Source organism: Girardinichthys multiradiatus, chromosome 19 (assembly GCF_021462225.1).
Source record: "Girardinichthys multiradiatus isolate DD_20200921_A chromosome 19, DD_fGirMul_XY1, whole genome shotgun sequence".
Lineage (NCBI taxonomy): Eukaryota > Metazoa > Chordata > Actinopteri > Cyprinodontiformes > Goodeidae > Girardinichthys > Girardinichthys multiradiatus.
In genome coordinates, this window is record NC_061811.1 from 23,767,972 (window position 1) to 23,775,461 (window position 7,490).

The window sequence follows — 7,490 nt, forward strand, 5'->3', positions numbered from 1 at the left end:
AAGACTGGCTCATGTGGGTTGATACAACAGAAGAACTACAGTAGCTCAGATTGCTGAAGAGGTTGGTGCATATTTTTGATAGAAAGATGTCAGAATACACGAGGTTTCACTAATCCGAGCAAAGTTTTAAAGAATCCATAATCAGAAGACTAGAATAATACAGTCCAAGTTTCATCCAACTGTATATTTGTATAAATTTACCATCTGACTGTTGTTTTAATGACAAAAAAGCATGGAAAACAGTGACGTAGCCCTCTAATTTTGCATAAATTATGAATTTTCTAATTTTACACAAACTCCACGATTCTGAGTCAGCCCCATTGTACAGTACTGTGCACAACGTAGAGGGGCATCCACTCCATATTTACTTAAGCTGAAAATAAGCAATACATAACTTGTTTGGGGTGCCACCAATAAAGTTGCTCTTTTGTTTTCAAGTGCTGCTGTTGCCCCTTGACACAGTGGGCACCCTGAGCAAAAAGCAATATCTCCACCTCAATAAAAACTGCTACTAAGCATTGCTTTGCTTCAAACATGCAACACCCTCTTAACTAGAGTTTCATCATGGTGACACTGCATTAGTGCATGATATGAATATAACACTTACAAACTATTTTTTATTTCTTACTGTCTATGTCCACAACACTGAAGCACTCAGACCACAACGGCCACAAAAAATGAGTTTTCCATCTTCAAATGACATCTTTGGAAAGGTGCCTCAGACAAGTCTTGGTGATGTGTGCCAATATGACTGTAGAGGTAGTGAAAAAGCATAATATTACAGTCTGCATGACTCAGCCTCTAAATATACAGTATGTAATAATGGTAGGTAATTCACCACCAGTCCACAATGTCACTGAACAGTAACTTTAACTTTCGCTAAAGCCACCATAACAGTAAACATAGCTCAGCAAAGCTCAGCTACTGCAAGCATGTCTTGTAGCTATTCAAAACATTTGTGTTATTGTCACTTTATGTTAGTTTTATTGGTTGTCACCGTGTTAAAGGTAATATGGCTTTCAAAACCCTTCCTTCTTAATGCAGACCTTACTTTTCCACTTCGACAGCTTTCCCTCAAGAGTCCTGTTTAAAAAGTAGCATTCAGGTTCTAGTTTAGACTTGCCTACATACCTGAACATTTTCGAGCATTGCTTATTTATGGATTTGTGGGTGGTACCAATTGAACAAGACTATCAGCTGGTGACTATAGACAATCATAAAACTACTTCCCTGAAATTCACTGAGCCATACACATGAAACGGTGTGGGAGATATTGTCCAGGTGGTGTTTTAATTTTTTGGTCATGAGTCAACCAAATTCCTCACAAAGGTCTATTTTCTTCCCTAACCGATGATGCTCCATTATTGACCTCTGTTGGTTTTATTGACTTACACGGACACTATGGCTGCACCTGAAAAAGCTCATGTTTTATGTACATTTTTATCCCGGGGTTATTATGCCTAAGAATGAGGTAATGTGCTCTTAGAAAATCGAAGTTTTTTTTTTAAATACATAAATAAACTTATATTAGAGAATAACAAACTGTAGTCATGTGGTTTAAAAGATGTCTAAATCCACAATATCCATGCTTTGACAACTGGATATTTAACAAGAAGTAGTTTTGCTCTGGTGAGTTCAATATGTTTACCGTCACTTGATAAATAAATAAAGCCAGTAGACAGATGAAGCTGACTTGGCAGAGGGCAATCCAATAACAAAATCTGAATTGTGCTTTAACTTCTCTGGAATCGCATTAGACTCTGTTGGGTTTTTTATTCGATTCAGTGCTATAGCAAAGCTGTTCAGCCTTATGGTGCTACATGAGGAAATATTTCATTCCAGGAATTTAGGATTGAAATACATTTTTTCATGGTCTCCTGAGACTACCTGAGACTTTGCTGTTTTTCAGACAATTGACTTTGATTTACAGACGCTTTGCAACTAAAAATAAATCCTTATTGGAGGGGAAAGACTTAACTGCTCTTGCAGCGAGACCAGCGAGGTAGTAGCAGGAAGGTTTTTCGGCACTGTAATGCTGAACTTCACCTCAGCACATAAAACATTTCTGCCACAATGATTCACTTTTTCCAGGTGGACGGAAAATGAGCCAGTGGCCCAAGGGGGGGAAGTGAGGCAGACACGCACCCACACAAGCTGAGAGGGTTACAAGAGCAGTAGCTGTTTCCTGCTGGTGAGTTAGGGATTTAGTAGCTGAATCTCTCCAGAGAGAGAATGGTCAGTGATTTGCAACAATGAAACTGAACCGAGTGATTTTCTGGGGTACTGCCAGTCTCAATAACAGCTTAAGATTGATTGCACAACAGATATGTTGAATGTTTGGCTTTGGCCATTGCTCAATTCATTGCTGAGGTTAGCGATGAGATGCATGACACATCTGAGAGCCTGAAACACCCTCTGAGTTATGTTTGTATGATCTGAGGTTTCCAGGTTGTGTAATAGTAAGCTATATTATTAGTAATAATATCCAAAAAGAGGTCTCATCGATCTAATTGTTTCCATTTAATTATCTTTACGGTGTTCGATTTTTTCAACAGTAATAACTTATCTGGGTTATACCTGACCTTATAGCATGCAGTTGTAATGCAGACCTCCGAGTGGATCTGGAGAACTTATTATTCAATTGTTATTGCCGTCTCCATTTATAAAACAAGTGAAGAAGAAAGGAAAAAGTTTTTGGCCGATCTATGTTCTCCTGTCTTGGCAACATCTTCCGTCCCTCCCTTTCTCGGCAAGCTCTCTTTATTCCTTCTGTGAAAATAAAAAAATAAATAAACATCCTTCCAGTCCCTCGCTTTTTAATATAAACTGAGCTGGCTGAGACTGATGAGGGAAAAACAAGGTGCCTCAGTCTTGGGTAAAAAAAAATGGATCTGATGATAGAGGAGGGGAATGGTGCATGGAGCACCTTTCCTCCGACGGCCGGCTGCTTCATGTCTTCACACAGAGCCAGTTGTCCGCCATACTCTCACACACTCTATATTACAATCTGCTTCCCTTCCTCTGTGTCTTTGCTGCACTAATCAAACATTGGATCCATGTGGTTTGCTTACGTTGCACTTAGTGGAGAATTAAACACACATCAGGCTCTGGCAGTGGCTTCGGTGTTACATGAGAGTTCACAGGAGAGGAGAATATGTTTTGTTGTGGGCTTCAGGCATAGAGAGTGAGTACTGGATCTAAGATGTTTTTTACTTTAATTTGAAGACCTGTTGACATCACTGCATTCTTAAGGGATAATATTCAACCTTTCGTGCATTTAGTTCTTTTACATCTGTGTAAATTTGTGAATTTCGCGCTTACAAAAGAATGGGCCATGTGTTTATGATAAGAGGCCTCCGAAAGTTCCTGTTAAAATTTCACTTGTCAAACAGCAAAAATGTTGGCATCTACGCTTTGCAGCTCTCCTTATAAGAACTTCCCCTTCCTGAGTCAAAGCAAGCAAAACACTTTGCTCTGATTATTTGTAAGCGGTGTTAAACAAGAAACCTCATAGCTATTATTGATTTTTACTTGCAATATAAATACATCAAAGAAGTCAGCCATATAACTGATCCATTTTGCTTTTAAATATTTTTATGCAGCATTTCATTGTCCTGCTACTCAGATATTGCCTATTCTTACATTAATGTTCATTATGTGATTGAGATTACGAAGCTACATAATCTAGCATTTGCAGAAAGCTGTGTGTAGTGAAAAAGCATGTATAAATGGCCGGAAATAACAATATGCTACAAGGATTGCCGTGCCTATCAATGAGCACTATATTGGTAAAACTATGATAAATTCTGCCTTTTATTGTTTGAACACTACTGTGTATAACTGTTAACTTAAAAATATTGATATGTGTTTTTTAAACTGACAATAAATGAAAAGTATTGCATATATTGGCCTTCAGTCCCCATTATTATGATACTCCTAAATAAGATTCATTGCAACCAATCAGAGGTCACCTATCAAGTAAATAGTGTCAATCTAAGGGTAATTTTATATATTAATCTTATACATTTTATATATATATATATATATATATATATATATATATACAGTACAGACCAAAGGTTTGGACACACCTTCTCATTCAGAGTTTTTTATTTTATTTTCATGACTATGAATATTGTAGCTTCACACTGAAGGCATCAAAACTATGAATTAACACATGGAATTATATGCAGAACAAAAAAGTGTGAAACAACTGAAAATATGTCTTATATTCTAGGTTCTTCAAAGTAGCCACCTCTTGCTTTGATTACTGCTCCGCACACTCTTGGCATTCTGTTGATGAGCTTCAAGAGGTCGTCACCTGAAATGGTTTTTACTTCACAGGTGTGCCCTGTCAGGTTTAATAAGTGGGATTTCAAGCCATATAAATGGGGTTGGGACCATCAGTTGTGTTGTGCAGGAAGTGGATACACTACACAGCTGATAGTCCTACTGAATAGACTGTTAGAATTTGTATTATGGCAAGAAAAAAGAAGCTAAGTAAAGAAAAACGAGTGGCCATCATTACTTTAAGAAATGAAGGTCAGTCAGTCCGAACAATTGGGAAAACATTGAAAGTGTCCCCAAGTGCAGTCACAAAAACCATCAAGCTCTACAAAGAAACTGGCTCACATGAGGCCCGCCCCAGGAAAGGAAGACCAAGAGTCACCTCTGCTGCGGACGATAAGTTCATCCGAGTCACCACCCTCAGAAATCGCAGGTTAACAGCAGCTCAGATTAGAGAACAGGTCAATGCCACACAGAGTTCTAGCAGCAGACACATCTCTAGAACAACTGTTAAGAGGAGACTGTGTGAATCAGACCTTCATGGTAAAATAGCTGCTAGGAAACCACTGCTGAGGACAGGCAACAAGCAGAAGAGACTTGTTTGGGCTAAAGAACACAAGGAATGGACATTAGACCAGTGGAAATCTGTGCTTTGGTCTGATGAGTCCAAGTTTGAGATCTTTGGTTCCAACCACTGTGTCTTTGTGTGGCGCAGAAGAGGTGAACGGATGGACTCTACATGCCTGGTTCCCACCATGAAGCACGGAGGAGGAGGTGTGATGGTGAGGGGGTGCTTTGCTGGTGACACTGTTGGGGATTTATTCAAAATTGAAGGCATACTGAACCAGCATGGCTACTACAGTATCTTGCAGCGTCATGCTATTCCATCCGGTTTGCGTTTAGTTGGACCATAATTTATTCTTCAACAGGACAATGACCCCAAACACACCTCCAGGCTGTGTAAGGGCTATTTGACCAAGAAGGAGAGTGATGGGGTGCTGCGCCAGATGACCTGGCCTCCACCGGACCTGAACCCAATCAAGATGGTTTGGGGTGAGCTGGACCGCAGAGTGAAGGCAAAAGGGCCACAAGTGCTAAGCATCTCTGGGAACTCCTTCAAGACTGTTGGAAAACCATTTCAGGTGACTACCTCTTGAAGCTCATCAACAGAATGCCAAGAGTGTGCGGAGCAGTAATCAAAGCAAGAGGTGGCTACTTTGAAGAACCTAGAATAGAAGACATATTTTCAGTTGTTTAACACTTTTTTGTTCAATATATAATTCCACATGTGTTAATTCATAGTATTGCCTTCAGTGTGAAGCTACAATATTCATAGTCCTGAAAATAAAGACAACTCTTTGAATGAGGAGGTGTGTCCAAACTTTTGGTCTGTACTGTATATATATACAGCTGCTTTGTGAAGGCCTCAGGGGTTTGCTGGAGAACAATGTTGGAAAATTTTGAAAAAAGTACTCTGGTCATGCCAAATGCTATGTTTGTCATCCTTAACACACAATCCCTATGGTGACAGCGTCATGCTTTGGGGATGCTTTTTTCGGCAGGGACAGAACGACCCAGTCAAAGTCCAGACTAAATCCATTTTAAAATATGTTGAAAGATTTTAAAAACATGCACCTCATAGATGATCTCCATCCAGTCTGACTGGGTTATTTTGCAACCTATGGACAACAATGTCAGTCTGTAGATGTGTAAAGCTCATAGAGACATATAGCAAAAGACTTAGAGCTGTAATTGCAGCAAAATTCAGTTCTGACAAATATTCAAAAAGGGTAGCTGTATGCAAGTGCATGATAAACTTTTCTGATTTTCACTTGGAAAAATGGGAAAACCATGTATAATATTCTTTCCATTCACAATTAATGCATTACTTTTTGCATGAAATCTCAATAAAATACATTTAAGCTTGTGGTTATTATGTGACAAATGTGAAAAGATTCAAGGGGTATGAAACCATTGCAAGATAATGCACTGTTGCTTAATTCCAATTTTTTCCTTTGCTAGACTGTAAATGAGTCTGGGAATTATCACCAGTTTTATGATCATGTTTGCTTATTGTTACTGTTAGTAGCTATACAAGCTTTACTTTTTTACCAAAAGGTGGAAAGCTTACCTCAAAATAAAGAATGTTGCCCTCTTCCTACTCACCTTTTAGACGAGTTGATAGGTGCATATTAATTCACATCAATCACAAAACCTTTGAAGATCAGATTAAAAAGAAACTGTTAGTGTGCTAAATATGGAATGGATGCTTCACACTGTGTTGGGAATGGAAATATCCTCATTTGGTATTACACATTAGCATTATAATAAGCAGGATCAAAGTAAGTCATGTTATATCAGGACTTTTGGCTGTTTGCTGTTTCCAAAGCAGCTGAATATTAGGTGTTAAATGAAAACCATAAGTCAGCCCCATCATAATGAAGTACTGATGTAACAGTTTCTCAGTATATTAAAAAAATCGCTCGGTATCTAATTTATTTCTTGCCTAACTTCATATCCTTACCAGCTGTAAAAATTTCAGCACTTGTTGCTATACTTATACCACATCTGTCAGATTGAACAATGCTTCTAGGAAGGCAAACTGAAAAATGTCCGATTTTCAGTTTGAGCTCTCTGACTTTATGTTTGTGGTCATTGTCCTCAGTGGTAGTTCTTACATAAATGCAACATATCAACTATCAAACATAATTTTGCAAAAACTATAACTTTTTAATAGGTAACTTGTTAAGAGCTAAAATATGAATGTGTTCAAGTCAAGTCTGATGCTTTAAAAAGGCATTTTATAGATGATTTGAATATATATTGAACTTTTAATGTTTGTCTCAATCTAACATGTTCCAAATGCCAAAAAAGCATTGAACATGGTCTTTTTTCCTGTTTTGCATAAACTGTATAAATGTCAGGGTGTGTTGTGGGTGTGTGGTGTCTCTCTTCTTCTCTGAAGCGACAGATTCACCTGGTGGGAGGAGCAGGGCTGCTGAGTTCTCGTATCTGCTGCTATTCAAGCTCATCACTGAAGCTTAAAGGGAGCTGGCTGTGGGTCATTCATCACCAGAGTGTCAATCTTAGCAGTACCTCTAGCCACAGATAAATTTCTCTGATGTTTTCTCTTAAGTCCTTGCCTTTCACTAATCTTGCTCTTTGCTCTTTGTTCCAAGGTTATCTCCCAGAGGATTACGTGG